This window comes from Agrilus planipennis, unplaced genomic scaffold (assembly GCF_000699045.2).
Source record: "Agrilus planipennis isolate EAB-ADULT unplaced genomic scaffold, Apla_2.0 scaffold68, whole genome shotgun sequence".
Taxonomy (NCBI): Eukaryota; Metazoa; Arthropoda; class Insecta; order Coleoptera; family Buprestidae; genus Agrilus; species Agrilus planipennis.
In genome coordinates this window covers 736,716-755,534 of record NW_020439033.1, presented here as the reverse complement: position 1 = coordinate 755,534, position 18,819 = coordinate 736,716, and the positions used below count along the sequence as shown (strand labels likewise).

General features: G+C 35.3%; 1 protein-coding gene across 6 annotated transcripts in view; it reads left to right on the top strand.

Moving 5' to 3' along the window:
• Window positions 1–18,819, top strand: part of LOC108732850 — a 240,063-nt gene that overhangs the window by 111,897 nt on the left and 109,347 nt on the right. For 3 of the 6 annotated variants that reach the window (XM_018463836.2, XM_018463838.2, XM_018463837.2), the window contains exon 2: window positions 8,039–8,077. The gene's annotated coding sequence lies outside the window, so the exon portion shown is untranslated. Of the gene's footprint in view, window positions 1–8,038; window positions 8,078–10,879; window positions 10,900–15,508; window positions 15,964–15,991; window positions 16,085–18,819 lie in introns of those variants that run through there. The other 3 variants (XM_018463841.2, XM_018463840.2, XM_018463839.2) reach the window with 3 other exon arrangements.

The window sequence follows — 18,819 nt, the reverse complement described above, 5'->3', positions numbered from 1 at the left end:
TATGTATTATTCTAAAGTCTCCATTCCAGAAGTCTGCAGCTTCATTCATCTCAATTTTCAAATTTTCCAATTTCGCTACTTGCCTCCTTGTCCTAACATTCCACGCCCCGGCTAGTGAAATATTGCACTTATGGATGACATCTCCCGAGGTAGTCCCCGCCCGAACATCCGAATGGGGGGCTAGTTTACATCCGGAATGCTTTACTCCAGAGGACGGCATCATTTGAGTTCGGTTTGTTTTACTCGGGATATCATAATGTGATGGATTTTCGTTACCTTCCATATCGCAGTATTGTGCATCAGAGAGCCATACCGATCCTCGTGATCTCTGAGTATTGAAAGAGCTGCAGCCCTCTTTCATGGACTTGCCTTAGTCTGGCTTCTCTTTAAGAACCCCTCATTATGGTTCCCTAAATCATCGAAACTCGCAAGCCGATTTACTCACTCTGGTTTGTACAAGAGTTTCGTCAAGGTTCAAGTCCCGTCGGATCGGTAAAACCATTAATCATGAAAATATCCCAAACGATTTTAAGCCTAAAACCCGATAACCAATCAATTCTTCTACTATAACTTCGTAATCTTTTACACCCCTAACCCTAAAACCTCATTCGCTCAATCTCTCAATCCGAATCGATTCCTGGTATATTTTACAAAATTGAGACAGAGTATCCTCTGGACTGCGAAGGTGTTGAACTCTGTAAAACTCTATATAATATTTGTAAGTAACGGTAGGCAACTTTAATTTTGTGAAATCTACCTCACAAATAGATTATACATTTAGTGGAAGAGGAGTGTGTCGATTGGCTTTCCTGTTTTAGGTTTAAAATCGTTTGGGATTATCATGATTAATGGTTTTAGTGGATTTCTGAGTTTCTTGGGTGTATGTCCAAAACTCTAACTTGGGGGGGTTAACTTTACCTGAGATTGTATATCTACATAGTCAGAGCCCCAGACCGAATCTTTTTTCTAACGGTTTTAGTGGTTATATTCAAACCCTGACGTGCTGAGGTTAAATTGACCTCAGATTTGGATTCAGCGACCCCATGCGACTCTCTGCTTTCTCGTTGCATGTTTCCAGCGTGAAAGAAAATCCTACATAGTATGTGAAGGAACTGACTTTTAGAAACTGGCTCATTTGCGGCGGTGCTTTTTCTACTAAAAAAAATTTTTCCTTACCATCTCTTGAAGTTGATGAATTGCACAATGTTCACAGATCTTTCTTTTTGTACTCTACATTTTTAAATACATTCGCACCTTAGATTCGTTTTCTCTAGTTTTTTTCAAACACCCCAACACCACCAACAACATATTGATTATACGGTTTATCTACTGATCTTTTTGCTTCCTTTTTGTCGACGCCTCTGGTTATAGCAGATTCTACAATATATATGTATATATACATGTACATACGTAGGTGTTGACAAAAAACTGACTAATCATCGAATCAGCAGGTGTAATACTGATCTGTATTATTTATTATGCGTCTAATTTGTCAACCACTTGTTATAATTTATGTACGCGACCTTTTTTTCTCTTGGTGCTCGTAAAATCGTGCTGAATGACATGAATTTCTATCGGTATGCTAATCTAAAACGTCTAAATTATCCTTTCATCTTTTTCGCGAGCGGTTACCTGGTGTAAGTTGAAAATGGTTTCCTTTATGAGCGTATTGACCGAAGCGTGGGGCGTGGGTTTCAATTTTATAATTAATTGTAGGTATAATATTAAATTAAATTGAAGAATTAAGCCAGAAAATGGCTATATATGTTTATTTATGTATAATAACCAAATTTCGGTATATACTCTATGAAAAAAATCGTTTTTTATGGGTATTAAGTTAATCTCATCGGAAATATTAAGGACGGCGAGCGCACACCAACCACCGATTTGCCCCAAGGGCATGCGGCCTCCGTGAATTTCTTGTGCGGCCTTCATGAAAACTAGCCTTTACATTAATCAATATTTAATGATAAAAATAAAATTAAGGCCGGAAGGAGTAGTAGGGATATAAAGCAGAGGATAGCGCAGGGTCGTGTCGCCATTAATAAAAAGAAGTCACTTCTATGCCCACGAACGGTTAATTTAGAAATTCGAAATTCGAATTGTTAAAGATGTATGTTTGGAGCGCGGCGTTGTACGGGTGCGAACCATGGACGCAACGGAAAAGAAATGGTTAGAAGTTTTCGAAATGTGGTGTTATAGGCAAATGATGAGGATAACATTGGTAGAAAAGGTTAGAAATGAAGAGGTATTAGAAAGAATAGGAGAACAGAGGACTTTATGAAAGTCAATAAAAAAATAGGCGAGATAGGTTGGTAGGACACCTTCTCAGACATGAAGGTCTAGTCAGAGACGTATTAGAGGCAGAAACAGGTGTAGAGGTAGACCTAGGTTAGATTACTGTTCGCAAATAGTTAAAGATGTGGGTTGTTGTAGTTTTAAGGAAATGCGAAGATTAACTCAGGATAGGAAAGAGTGGAGGTGTCCAACCTGTCTTAGGACTGACGACCTTACGATGATGATGATGAATAGTGTTTCGTTGGATACATTTTTAAAAGTCAAAGTCAAGTCACATCAAGATAAAAAAGAGGTGTAAACAGAGTGCAGACTGATTCACTTTAAAGTACGTAAGGGTATTATAATTTATGTTTGTGAAGTTAGTTTTATCATTACATATTACCAAATTAAAATTTCATAATGAAAATTAATTTTCCGGAAAGGCTTAAGATCGCATGCAGACAAGATATTGCATTTCATGATAAAAAGATTTTGTCATATATTATCTACTTGACAATATTCCAAGTGATAAATATCTGTGAATGTCTGACGATGATTTATGCGACTAAATTGAAATTTTCTCGATAATTGATTTAGTTTTTTTTTAAGGACTTGTTATATGTTCTCTGTCACTATGTGAAATTAGTGAAAGTAATTTTATTTACGATATTTTGACATGATTAATCATTTTATAATAGAAGAATGTATCATGTGCGGATACTTCATACAGATAATACACCTGTCACCAACCCTTACCAAGGACTTTGGGGTCATCCACACGCCAGTTAAAAGGTTATCTCCTATACTGAAGAAACTGTACTGCAGCGAAACAATTGTTACATAACGCAAAATACACCAGTTTTCGACCTACACCCCCTCCCCTAAATAACGGGCGTAACAGACCGTTCTTATTATCCCTTATTCAGTGAAATTCTTTCTTGTTTTTTTTGTATACTACAATATATATCTATATTATAATAGCTATTAACAACGTCTATAAAGATTGAATGTACACCAATTTCTCACAAACTCTAACAGAAGCAAAATATCGCTCATGTCTATACTAACGATGCCTGCGACGATGCTTTTTCCATTAGATGTTATTTTCGGGATAAAGCTTATATAAAATCATCCCTTAAAGTCTTGGTGGCGCTTAGTTTTGAGGTAGGTCGGACATTCGGGGAAGAAGATGAACGCAAACCGGCCGAATTTACATTTATTCTTGATAGTTCCATTATCCTTTGGGTCAAAGTTACTTACGTTAACTTCCACCTCTTCTCTTCTTTTTATAACATTTAATACTTCTAATTCGTACCTATTTAAGACGAAATACTCATATTTGAAAACTTAATTAATACTTCGGTAATAAGTAGAAGCTTAAAAAGGGATATGCAGTATTACACTACATACATAACATACATTTACGTCTGATTTTAATTAATTAATCAACTGGAAGATTAATTAACATTTAAATTAGTGTAGAAATGTTAATGTGTGCGGGTGACCATGATTTTTAGACAAATTATGTTTAATAGTAGATCCCAGGCATTAGCCGAATAAAATATTTAAACAATTAGTTAATGTGACTTTTCAAACATCTGGACAAGGTTAATTCCCTTTCTGGCTCATAAATTGTGTTTGTATTTTAATTTAATTTTATTATTAATGCTGTTCCTGCGGTAATAGGTTTTATACATCATTATTTCTTATCAGCTTTTTGTTCGTGATAAGTAAAATTCAGAAAATTGTGCAAAATACATGATACAATAGATTGGTTGGACACGTACCTCCACTCTTTCCTATCCTGAGCTAAACTTCGCATTTCCCTAAAACTAGAACAGCCCACATCCTTAACTATTTGCGAACAGTAATCTAATCTAGGTCTACCTCTACCCCTCCTAACTCCTGTTTCTGCCTCTAATATGTCTCTGACTAGACCTTCATGCCTGAGAAGGTGTCCTACCAACCTATCTCGCCTATTTTTTATTGACTTCCATAGAGTCCTCTGTTCTCCTATTCTTTCTAATACCTCTTCATTTCTAACCTTTTCTACCCACGATATCCTCATCATCCGCCTATAACACCACATTTCGAACGCTTCTAACCTTTTATTTTCCGCCGCGCCCACCATCCATGTTTCGCACCCGTACAGCGTCGTGCTCTAAACGTACACCCTTAACAATCTTTTTCGAATTTCTAAATTAACCTTTCGCGAGCATAAAAGTGACTTTTTTTTATTGAAGGCGACTCGAGCCTGCGCAATCCTCTGCTTTATATACCTACTACTCCTTCCGTCCTGACTTATCTGACTTCCTAGATACCTAAAATCGGCCACTTGTTCTAATTTTTCGTCTCCTATATTCCTCTTTCCCTACTTTTTCTTTCCTTGTATACTTGTATTTTTGTTTTACTTTTATTTATTTTCATACAGTACCGATAATGATGATGAGCGAAGATATATAACTTGGTGTATCACATTTAACTAAAAAAAATATCATGCGCTTCTCTGAAGAGTGTCCTAAACTAATCGAATTCTCAAAATTTTTTCTATAAACCTTTGAATTGCATGTACCACACTTACATTACTTCATTGTTTGTATGAAATGATGGCTAATCAAATGCAAATCCTTCTAAACCACTGCGTATTTTTCAAAAGGTGATGAGGCACTTTGATGGTTCCATGCAATATAATTTAATATTTGTATACTGTAAAATGAAATGTGTGACTTTTATTACAGTGCGTGCATATGTTCATACGTAATGTCTTAGATCCTGAAAGTTGATTGCAGCTGTGAATAATTGTACGTATAATCCCGCATGCGATAAATATTCATTTTTGCATCATTCTATTGTTTAGCATTTTCCATTTATAGACTTATCGTTAGAGCAACGGCTTCTTATTATTTTCATTTTCCTTATCGCGCTATTTACACACCCACCGTTGTCTCTATGCATATGAAGTCCATTAGCGTATATTACTGGCAATACCGGTTCGCAAATCACTCTTATCAAATAAATATTGTTCCTGGAGAAGCTAGTTCGAGAGTAGGGATACATACACATTTTCGTAGATTTATCCAACATGTTCTTTCCGCCTATAAGGACATAACAGATTTGTATAAGGCGATGTGGGCTAGTTACTTTGCAGATAAGTATATCCTCGGTGTGTGGGACGACAAGCGAAACATTGATGTAAAACAAACGAAACCGTTAAGTTTTCGATCATATTACAGTCGACTCTCGTTAATTCAAACCTGCGATAATTCTAACCTTTCTATAATTCAAAGTTATCACGAGTTCCCTACGAAATCTCTTTATATTTCGAACTAAATCAATACATTTTTATGCACTCGGTAATTCGAACGAAAAAATCATTGCTACGTAACAAACGACGCTTTAATTCGAATTAAGAGTCCCTCGAGTTTCGAATTATGCAAAAAGGGGAAGAGGTGTTAAATTTACTTAGACCAGCATAAAATCCTAAATTCTTACCCTGTGTATAATTTGAGTTGTATAGGCACTAGTAAAAATCTATTTTGTCTGGTTTAACTCTTTATTGTTAATAAAATGAGTGAAGTGCGTTGTGGACTGTATGTGTGTCTCGAAAAGAATGCCAACACGATGCGTGTTGCACAGGTAAAAAACCACCGCCAAGATGGCATACAAAAATCGATGAACCTTGTATATCCCAATCACCCCACTCAGGGTTACCTCACAAACTCGTTCATAGAAAATATACAGGGTATAATATACAGACATGTGTGACTATAATCCTTAACACCCTGAGTATAACAATTTTCTACTCATATCGTTAAGAAAGGCGGTTTTTGGCTTAGTGCATAAATATCCGAGATGTGATTTATTTGAAATACCTGCATTTAAAAAAATACCTATTTTGATATTACATTTAAATACTTTTTGAGAAAAACATTTTGTATCTTATTTAAAATACTTTACCAAACGTATTTTCTATTTGTAAAATGCAAAATACATTTTACTAGTATCACTGATCAAACATTATATGAAATAATGAATAAAAGTTGCTCACATTAGCCATTAAATATATTCGAAGCTTAAAAAAGGGATAAAGTGACATTCCATGATTGCCTTCTAATTCTTTAACTGAAGAGAGCCCAAAAAGTTCTAAACTCCTTGGAAACGGATAATCTAAAACACTGGATGGATATTGTTTTCCGGGTTCAATGTTATGGTCCATGGAATTTTGAAGTTCCAAATTGATATCAGCACCTGCCAAATCACCACTTATCGTACCTAGAGAAAGAAACTACGAAATTCTATGAATTACGACAAAACAGCTCGTAAAATAATATCGATTGGTATCACAAGAAGAAAAAGTAGCGAAAGAGCGAATATAAAGATAGGAGACGAAAAATTGGAAGAAGTGGCTGATTTTAGAAATCCAGGAAGTCAGATAAGTCAGGACGGAAGGAGTAGTAGGTATATAAAGCAGAGGATAGCGCAGGGTCGAGTCGCTTTCAATAAAAAGAAGTAACTTCTATGCTCGCGAACGGTTAATTTAGAAATTCGAAAAAGGTTGTTCAAGGGTGTACGGGTGCGAAACATGGACAGTGGGCGCGGCGAAAAAGAAAATGTTAGAAGCCTTCGAAATATGCTATTATAGTCAAACGATGAGGATAACGTGGGTAGAAAATGTTAGAAATGAAGAGGTATCAGAAAGAATAGGAGAACAGAGGACTCCATGGAAGTCAATAAAAAATAAGCTAAATAGGTTGGTAGGATACCATTTCAGGCATAAAGGTCTAGTCAGAGACATATTAGATGCAGAAACAGGAGTTAGGAAGGATAGAGGTAGACCTAGGTTAGATTACTGGTCGTAAATAGTTAAGGATGTGGGATGTTCTAGTTTTAGGGAAATGCGATTAGCTCAGGATAGGAAAGAGTAGAGGTACGTATCCAACCAGTCTTAAGACTGACGACCTTATGATGATGACGATATGACAAATCAAAAAAGTATTTGCATTTTGTATTTAAATACTTTTAAAGAACCATTTTCCATATCTCTAATAAACATGTTGCTTGTCTGTTAAAGGTCTTGAGTTACTCAATAGTAGATGAAAAGCCTTTCCTCTCTTAAATTAAAATGAATAAATCGATTCAGTTATGAAAAAGTGGACATTTGATACGGAAGAAAGTCAGTAAATACTTCAAATCAATGATGGGCTCAGGGTGATTCACATAGTAATTTCAACTTTATTTCTAACAGTGTACAATATGTCACTATATGACGCTGCAGGGCTTGAGCAAACTGAAACATTTGCTCAGTTGTTACATTTTACTCATCCCAGTTTCGTCCAGCGACGAACGCGCATTGACCAACCGAAAAGCTCGTAAATCATGAAATGTTTCATTCCTTTAATCGGATGTCGACCGCATTCCATTATGCACCTTTACAAACTATTAAACGCTTAATTAAAAGGACATATTTATAGTTATGCAGTTTGTCACTGCGAATACAAAGTAAATATGACGCAATTAAGTGTTTAATATTGCAGTAAACCTCCGACTAAAGAATTAACAGAATGATTTGTTTTTTTCTATTGTCACTAATTAGTTATACATGTAATTAAAATTAAAACATAGCAAACCTTTAAATTATTTTATAGTTTATTCGTAATACATCGCCTCAAAATTGAGAGTATGTAAAAAATGGTTCGTTCATACGCCGAAAACGTCGTGGTTACAAGTTTCTTTTTGGACTAAATGTAATTTTTTGTTACAGGTTGCAGTCGACCTACCCTACAAAATAGCAAAGGATGGGGTAAGTCATTATTTATATTTATTTTTTACTTACCATTTCTGCTACAAATTTTTCAATAAAACGCTGATATTCTATGGGAAGTTCGTTTGGAAGGATCAAACCAAACATAATTGCATAAGTTAACCCTATTATAAATTATTAACAAAAGTACATAAACGTAACGAAACTAAAAAGGAGAAATAGAATACATATCTCGTTTTGATAATTTAAAAACAATATGTATGTCTATGTCTATGTATTTATTTCATTACTGCAAACTTTATAAGGACTTTAAAGTGAATTAATTTTTAAATCAATTTTTACCACTGGTTATCTACAGTCAAATTAATGAGGAAAAATTTTGCATTATCACGTCCTTGCCGAGAATTGAACCCGAATCCCTACCGCTTTGATTAGTAGTAGCTTAGTAATGGAGCAGAGACCCAGATTGCGGTAGGAAAGGGTAACACGAACGAAGTTTCTGATGTTGTGATCATGTTCTTTTGTTTATAAGTGCAGATATGTTTATGCGGAATTTATTTATGGTAATAAAAGAACCTCCGGACGGAATTTACATATCAAGGAGATCATTAGAGCGTTTCGGATAGAATCCTTTCATTTGAGACTGTATTAGCAACTGTACAATAAGCAATCTTCATTACTGCATATTGTTTTTTTTTTGGATAACGTAAGCTTTAAAAAATTCGATTTTTTTTATCAGTAAGTTCAGTTCAGTTTATAAGTAAGGCATAAGTAAAACAGTCGAAAATGATTCATTACATATTTTAACTGTTCAGTTTCTACATGCATATCGCTAATTTTTATCTTTCATTGTTTTATATTTTTATCGTACATTGCAAGTTTTCAATTCCAAGGTCTCATGAAAATATTTGTTTATTATGATTGTTATATGAAGGAATGAAGGATTTTTCCGTAAATGGTATTTAGACTATAAATAACTAAATAAAAGCTGATACGTATTTCGGTAAAACAGAATTATGGATTTCCATAGTGATTTTACTGACGTTTCATCCTAATAATAAATCGTTAGGACTCTAGGAATACTGACCATTTCTTATGTAGAACAGTTGCAGTTTTTCTTTAATAATGAAATATGCAGTATGCAAAATGCATTAGTAGTTTTTTGAAATTAGTTTTCTAGATTTTACTATCTAGCGGCATTATCCCTTAATAGGCGCTTTTTACCGTTTTCAATTTTACAAAATAAAAGACAGGACAGCTTTAAGGATGAACATACATTGGTGTTTTTGGTTACCGAAAGGGTATTATCCATCCCAGGAAAGAATGAAGTTACGTCATTGCAGGTGCAAAAAAGAACAAGTGTTGATTCATACACTCTTAGTTACTAGTAATATCCCTATTCGGTTTAGCAGCGATTGGTAGCGCATAGCGCTATCCTTTTTCAATCTATTTCATTTATTAGGTCACTGTTATCTTTTATGTCTGTCTTTATTTTTGTTAATCGATTTTAGAAAGGACAGTGTACATGAAGTTCGTTGATAGATCAATATCTTTTAGTTCTTTAGTAGTGGGATAGATAATATGTTTGGAGCGAAATGTGGACGGTGGTAAACGAAACCAGTCGAATATGGTTCGAGTGTTCAAAATTGGCATACTCCGCAGTACTTCAACGTACTAATTAGACTAGAGTAGTTGCTGACAGAACGCCTACTTTTACTCACGGCAGACGTTATATTGAATATCGTTTGCATAGAAAAGAGATGTCAGAGAGGAATTGTAGCGGACACTTATAAAGAAAAAGGAATGACATTCACCAATTGATGTGTAACAGAAAGAGATGCAGACAAGCAGTATTTGAAGATGTTACCAGCATCGGACTTTACAAAATATTCAACATTTTCAGGAATTTAGGAAAGCAAAGATACTTGTTTAAAAATGTAATTTTTGTACTAAAGCAACGTCTAACCGCTACACCGCTTACTATTATTTGGTTATCTCTTTTCATTTTGCCTGTTCGTTTAGTTTCTGTAGCGATGTGACCTTCAGTTTGACCGACGCAAAGTATAAAAGAACAGCACTAGGCTAGAAAAGAAAGGAGACAATTCTCGATCAAACTCTCAACAGGTGAGGAGCGTATATTCCGTGCAGTACTGCACGGAAAAACTGACCATTTTATCTACTTTAATTGCATTGCTCAAATGTGCTGTTATTGGTACCATTTACTATTGAAAATATCATGTTTGTTTATATTTGAAGGCATATTAAAGGCTTTAACGCTTGTTTTCAACTCGCACTACTATTCATGATTGAACAAAACTTTTGGCAGGTACTGTATGAAAAAGTATGTTTAATGAACAAGAGTCGAGAGTATAATGAGCTTTTTTCTCCCTACCTACGATTTTGCCAGCGGGCATCCAAGACATTGGAAGGGGCACATCGCTAGAGAAAGTAAATGAAGTATAACAAGGGTGTGCTCGAAACGCAGCAAATAACTATAGTCCTAAATGGAAACAAGAAAGACAATACATGTCCATTCGCACAGATAATTTATTGCGGACTTGCCAATTTTGTTCGTCCCAACTATAGATAGGTACCTGTAACTAATTCTATAAGTGTTTCTTATGTCAAAAGATCGATAAGATTAGATTACCTATAATACGAATAGTAATTACAAGCGAAGAGGAAAAGTAAATAAACGCTTTCAATCATTGGCAACATTTGTTAATGCCAAATAGCAGGTTGCAATTTCATTTTTTTCAGATAATATGAGCGATCTTTTTAAATTCTATTTCACGTTTTTTCTAATCCGTTTCACAAAGTGCATCGAGTACCCTATGCTCCTCTTTTGTTGCTATGTTACTGTAAGTTTTTTTTGTGTTAATTATTTTTTAAAAGGTTACAATGATTTTTAATCAAAAAGTGCGTCGTTTTATAAAATTTGAAGTGATAGTGATATAAAAAATGTTCAAAATAAAGTTATGGGGCGAAACTAACAGTGTAATATGTACCACAATATTTCAGTAGATGTACATTGAGTAAAATGTTGTACCTAAACGAATCTGATTTTTAATAACTTGCTTATTTTTATTTTTATTACAAAAGTGTTTTTTTATTTATTTGAATGAAAGCGACATTGACATTAGTATTGTCAAAAAGGATATACAGTGTTCCTTGACTATGTTTTGTTGTAGCGAAAAATTCAACTATTTCACTTTTTTTTATATACTATACTATACTGAGTAATCAGAAAATGTAGATCAACCCCAATATAAACCTTTCGTATATTTTTTGAGATAAAAATGTGAAATTTGGTCTGCAAATATTTAATATAAAAGGAGATTTTGTGTCTTAAACTTAGCTGTTTGTTCTACTTCCGGTTTCACCAGATATAACCCCTAGACGAATATTTTCAGTCTCTCAGGGTCTTTCAGCGTCTCTCACAGTCTTATGGATATCTCGCAGTCTCTATATGAGTGACTTGAATGATAAAATTGTTAATTCAGAGACTCGAGTCTCTCACAGAGAGAATGAATGAATAAAACTGAAAAATTGAAAGACTCGAGTCTTTCGAAGAAAGGCTGGGATCTCTGGAATATGTTGAACTTGAAAATTTTAACCATATCTATCGAGACACCACTTATTGACAGATTTGAGTCTCTCGTTGAGAGATTCGAGTCTCTCGTTCAGAGACTGGATACGAAATGAGGATCTTTCTATGAGCGACTCGAGTCTCTCGTTCAGAGACTGGATACGAAATGAGGATCTTTCTATGAGCGACTCGAGTCTCTCGTTCAGAGACGCTAAACAGTTTTGATAGTCTCTCCACAGTCTTTCTCAGCGACACCAAAGAGACTCGATGAGAGACGGAGACTCGAGTGTCGCTTTCAGAGACTCTGAGAGATTGAACATTTTTATCTCCAATCCATTAAAAAAGCAAAGATAAAGTAAATGTGGACCCAAATTAGAACATGGTTAGAATGTGGGGGGGGGGGTGTATGAATGGTGAGCGGGGGACATGTACTACAGAGGCGGGCAAACTCGGATCTTTTGCATCCCGAGTGATCCTCAAGGTTAACCAAGTAGCTCCTCATTGATCCTGCGAGTGCGAGTGAGATGATTCTTTCCTTTTCTTATCCCTTCCATTTCGTAGACGAGTCCCCTCTTCCATAGCCAAATCCAATAGTTTTGCGAACGTAGTAACGAAAATTTTCGTAGGTATTATTTGAGTTGGGAGAGTGGCTTCGCTCGTCTACGGGATGAAGGGGCTTGATATGGGAGTGGAAGGGAGAAGAAAAAGACCAAACAAAATTATTCATTACTGCTTTCTCTCTCGTACTCATTGACGGGTATGGAGTGACTCAAACTAATCTCGTGTAGCGGCTCCTGCGAAGTTAAAGTTTGCCCGGCTCTGATGTATTAGACCGAATATTTATTTCTACATAATATTTAACCATCTCCACTCCGTTCCCTAAAATGGATCGTTACGCCGCCAATTCCGTTTTATATTTGACCAGATCTCGTATGTAGCTACATCTTTTTTTGATTTTAATAAGGTATAGGTGCTAACTGCAACCACACTTTTGTCCAGACAAAAATAGAAGTGTCTGTGTGCTAAGCTTCGTCTTCTTTTCCCTTTTATATCGCCGCGGCTGCTGCATTTAAAAATATTTAAAAAGTAACAAATAAGCAATTGCCCCAGTCGTCGGGAGGATCGTTATGCACGAGGTTAAAAATGAAAATGTTTCACCTCGAAGTTCATTGAAAATTTCCTTTATCAGCTGTGCCCTGTGAGAATGGCACTTCAAAAAATTGCCATCATTCTTTTACCAAATTATTAGATATAAAACTGTATTTATCAGCTACAGTATATTCGGTTATTGACGTTCTTATCAAAATTGGTTTGCGATAAAAACCATGCTTATATAAGTTTATTACATATGTATGTAGGAACGTGAAGGTAATTTTCGTAAAATTTGTTTTCTTTTTAAGAAAACTGATTGTCAAAAGCAGATTTTGTTTTCACGTTATATTGTAGTTTCTATGGTGATTTTATGGTAGATTATTGTATTAGCACGTTGTTGACATGGGGTGTGATCATTCCATTTCAAATTTTTTCCAGTTATGGTGATTATGATCATATAAACTTAGCCGCCCTTTATTGACAATTGATTATTAATTTAAGAACCAGATGTCCTGTCATTTTTTTTTAAGTTAGAGAAGAATACTAATGATTTGTAAGAAAGAACAGCGCACGATGGGATCGCTTTTAACAAAAAGAAATCACTTTTATGATCATGATCGATTATTTGGAAATTCAGAAAAGAAAATTAAAGGTGTATGCTTGCAACACGACTGTGAATGGGAGAAATAGGTGGGTATTGAGACACCTCATCATACATGAAGGTTTAGTTAGAGATAGTAGAATGCGAAACAGGAGATTAGTTTACTCATTCGTAAATAGCTAGAGATATAGGTTCCTAAACAGTAGTACTTCGTTTAGTTTCTCCAGCGATGTGACCTTTAGCTTGACCGGCGCGCGGCGTAAAGTAGAAAAGAACAGCACTAGGCCAGAAAAGGAAGGTGACAACTCTCGGCCAAACTCTCAACCGGTGAGGAGCGTATAATCCGTACAGTACTGCACGGAAAAATTGACTATCCTATCCACTAAAATTGTATTGGTCGAAGGTGCTGTTATTAGTACCAATTACTACTGAAAATATCAACGAGATGTTTGAAGACATATTAAAGGTTTTAAAACTTGTTTTCGACATGCACTACTATTCATGATTGAACAATACTTTTGACTGTAAGTACTATACGAAAAAGTACGTTTAATGTACAAGAGTCGAGAGAATAATGAGATTTTTCACCCTACCTGCGATTTTGCCAGTGCGCATCCAAGACATTGGAAAGTAAACGAAGTATACATTATACTATTCGATGTGTAACAGTAAGAGATGCCGGCAAGTAGAGTCTGAGTATTTTGCCAGCATCGGACTTAAAAGAAAGTTCAAAACTCTCAGTAATTTTTAGAAATCAATGACGCTCTTTTAAAAATATAATTCCAGCCAGCCAGTTATAAATCTGACCCTGATTTCTTGCGTACCTAACCTAACCTAACCTTGGCACCGCTTACTTTTATACGGTTATTTTTTTTTTACTTTGTCTGTACTACTTATGAAGCATTTCCTAACTTAACAAAGGCGTGTTCAAAACACAGCAAATGACTTCAGTCCAAAGCTGAAGATACGTCCATTCTCACAGATAATTTATTATGGACTATGCAATTTACTATTGGTCACCTTCTTCGACCTGAAAGACCAGTTGGACACATATTAGAATCAGAAGTATTAGTTAGGAAGAGTAGAGGTAGACTTAGATTAGATTACTGTTCATCAATATCTGGAGATGTAGATTGGACCACACTTTTCGAGAAATGCAAAGATTGGCTCAAGATAGTGGAAGTATGTGTCCAACTATAATTTTTTGTCGGAAGACAGTATGATGACGATGAGTCAAAAGCGATTATTTTAGACTTTGACTGATTATGATGAAAAGTGACTTACATTGGGTTAAATTTTTAACCTGCAGGCGCCACATTTTTAATACTGGCTTATACGTTACCTGACTGTGGTCTCGTATCTTTGCTCACTACTAAACGTACTATTTGTTGCAAGAAGGCCAGTTTAATACACCCATTATGAATGTTTTTTTAAGTCAAACTATTTTGAGTTTGATGGCAAAATAACCATGGGTTATCAACGTTTTTTTTGTATTTTTTTTTTATTATGTCTTTATCAGGCTTAGGATGTCTACTTTTATGACTTATTTTCAAATGCACTTCATTTTCCATTATTCAAAATCTTGGAATGGCTTTACATCCCTACTTAAGTAGGTTACTTATTTCACGTCATATTGCTTTCCAATAGATGCACTAAGCGGAAACAAAAATTCGTGAATATTTATTTTCTCGCGATTTTATCAAAATTACTTTAATTAAAATCATCTAAACATAGAACTTCTTTGTCGTTTTTTTAAAGTTTTAGTTAAAGTTGAGAAATGTATTACGAACTACTACTACTACAATCTGCGATAACCTCTAAAGTACATATTTGTTTACTTATTGTTGTATCTGTATCCTATCGTGCATCCATTCAAAATCGTTCTACAAATCAGCTATGTAGATATTGTCATTCCTTACTACGTATAATCATTATCAGATGGTTTTTGAGAGACTCATCGTTATCTAATGCACTGTTCCAATTTTTTTTATTCGGATAATTCAGTGTTGAACGGGTCCGTCAAGTGTCTGGAACTCTGTGATATTTTTCGCCGACAGAGACACACACCACACCGAGAAACCTCCGAGTCGGTATATCTTCCGCCAATAATGGGTCCCGCCGTCCAAATCAAATAAAGTAACTAGGAAACGGTCCGACAGTGCTTCAGTAAATTTGGCTTAACCGGCGTAAGTCATTGTTGGGATGTCTTTCGGCAGACGTGTACCAACTACCTAACATCCTACAGCACCACAACGAAACGGAACGAAACGAAAAATCGGTGAGTGCGCTTTTGATAGAAAGACAACTCACGTTTTCGCGCTATGTTTGACAACGTGCCGGCCATAAAACACGGCCTTCTTATATTCGTAAAAATTTAACGACCAAAACCAAGAGCAAACAGATGACTGCTGTGCATCAACAATTGTTATAAAAGTGTGGATGATCCGAAAAGGAAAAAGAGCGAAAAAGACTTTGTTTTTGCCGCTTCTTGTCGCGTACGTAAAAGGAAAAAATGCGTGGCGTGCGTCATGTCCCTATTAGCGACTTTGGAGTGAAGTTTGTAGTGTTTTTGTTGGTGACTACTACGGTAGTTCTTCTTGTAGTTGTTGTGCGGTCGTTTCAAAATCAACAACGGACCACCGGGTAAATATTTCTGTTCCAAATATGCGACGGTGTCTTGTACAAACATATTATTATAATCTTGAGGAGATCGTCATATATGTACCTATAAATCTGTAGTTGTTGGATTGTATAACTTCAACAGGTATGCCACTCACAAAATATACCGGTAATAGTACGTATCAATCAATAAATTATATTGTTGTGTCGGTAATATTTGTTCTAATAACAGGTACTACATATATATATATCATCGGGAATTGTATAATTTATTGTTTGTTATTGTTGTTAACTTCTATAGGTATGTAATGCATTTAACGTTTACGTAGTATGTCGAAATATTTGTGTACATTTCGTATGTGATATTTTCCGATTAACTAGACACAAAACTGATTAATATTGGAAGAATTTACTGACGATGAGATTAGGCCGCGTCGATATTTATGCACAAAGTTCATAGAAATCATATGGCAAATACCTAGATAATTACTACACATATGTATGTAATACATTGTTCCAAAATTGGTTACAATTCTAATTGATAAACAATTACATTTTTGTTCTTTTCTCTATAGATATAGATAGATGCATGTTCCATAGGTACAGGTTTTTTAATTAAACATAAATTTTATTGTCATAACTATTGACGAAGTGCACATGATGGCGTAATTTATTTAAAAAAAAATAAACTTGAAACATATTGACCATGCATAATATGTGTTTAACTTCATCATCATCTTAAGGTTCTTCTTTCATATCCTGAGCTAATCTTCGCATTTACCTAAAACTTGAAAAAAAACTTAGAAAAGACTTTTGGGTGTTTCATTCCCACCAACCACTAATGCTGGTGGGCGGGCAGTCCTTCCGGACTACGTCGGAAGGTAGGGCGGAAGGCCCTCTTCAGCCTGCTTTCAGGAATCGTGGGAATGGGTGGGTGGTGGTTGGTTCGGGTGAGAAAGATGAGACGGAAGAAATGAAGACAGAAGAGAATAAAAGACTATTTGTGGAATATTACTACTCCAGCATTTACCTAAGTGATCCAAGAAAAGCACAGAAAAACTTGGACCAAGGGTGACGGACCCGGAATCGAACCGGCGTCCTCCCGAATGCTAAGCAATGGTCTAAACCTCTAGGCCATGCCGCTCGGTTACCTAAAACTAGAAAAACCCATATCCTTAACTATTTGGGAACAGTAATCTAATCTAGGTCTACATCTATCCCTTCTAACTCCCGTTTCTGCCTCTAATATCTCTCTGACTAGACCTCCATGCCTGAGAAGGTGTCCTACTAACCTATCTCGCCTATTTCTTATTGACCTCCTCTGTTCACCTATTCTTCTTATTCGATGAATACTAGAATAGTGTGCATTAGAGGTGACTTGGGAACCAAACAGAGACATTCTGTTAGATTCAATCCGTATCAACTTCGGCATCATTTTGAAGCATACGGTGTGATATAGGAAAGTTCGAAAAAATGCCTTCAGACATGTTTTATATTAAAAAATGCAATTTGAAGCTTTTGGGGAGTGTTACGATTTGTTTAATAAATTTTAAGAGCTTGATTCGTTTAGAATAGGGATGCATTAGATAGTGACTTTGCACATACGACCGAGCACCCGTGAAAACCATTCTGAGGGTCTTTCGATTAAATACCATCTTCACCAATGTCCCAAACCACATAGTCATTCAGACACTACAATAATGAAATTTTAATACTTGGCTCGTGGAGGTTATGTTTATAAATTCAAATTTTGATTATTTGCCAACAGATATTATGTAGATTCAAATTTCTTGAATGGAGTTCCTACAGAAGGTTAGATTAGTATTGAAACATAACGTCAAAAGGAGTCCTTTAAAGAAAAAAAATCTTCTCATTACCTTTCTACTTACGGCTCAGATCATACGGATAAGACATTGTTTATTATTCAGTCCGTTGCGTTTGTTTTCGCGACTTGTATACATACTTGTTAATTTTAATTATATACATCGGGAGTGGGTCGTTTACATAAAACATGCAGTCAATTAAGGTATTTTTATAATCAATTAAAATGTATTATTGGCGCCAGGACAATTCAATAAAAAAGCTCACTGAACATGGATGTAGAATGTAGAACGAAAAACCGTGCTCCTATATAGAGACAGATAGTATAAATTTCCATTAACAAACGCATATATACCTACATATACTTATTGAGAGTCTTTTTGTACCATTCAATGAGATAAAAGATAACGTAATAATGGAAACAATAATACTGGAAAAACAGTTTTTATTCTGGTATTTTATACTAGAGATTACTGTTGTAACAGACCTCTGCTTCCGCTTCCGCAACTGCGGAAGTTCCGCATACATTTTCACATCCGCTTCTGCATCTGATTTTTCCATTTTTATAACGAAAGCTTATCGGAACTTAACAAAATCTAATTTCATTTATCATCTTTTTGAAAATCAGTATATATATCGGAACAATAAAACTAGTCGTAAAAATCTGTTGGCTGAAATTGGCCGTTTTCAAAACACAATTTAAATGGAATTGCTCGTTGCAAAGCTACATGTTGGGCAGGTACCTGCACCAGTTTCCAACGACCCCTCTGTAACATTGTGAACGTATTATTATCATCAACCGTTTATGATTGTGAAATATTAGCGTCAATGCAGTGTTAAGTTGACAAAATTTTGTTAATAATAATACTGTCCCTGTACAAATAAATTTATTGTAGTTTAAGGCTTACATCGATTCCTAGTATTTCGTATGTTGATGTTATCCAAATTTTATTCTCTTATTAGTTTCCTACTTTAATATAAAAATGTCCAGGACTTTCAGCTCCTTTTTAGCCAGTTATAATATAGGGTTATTCGGAAAGTCATTTCGTTTTTTTCGTG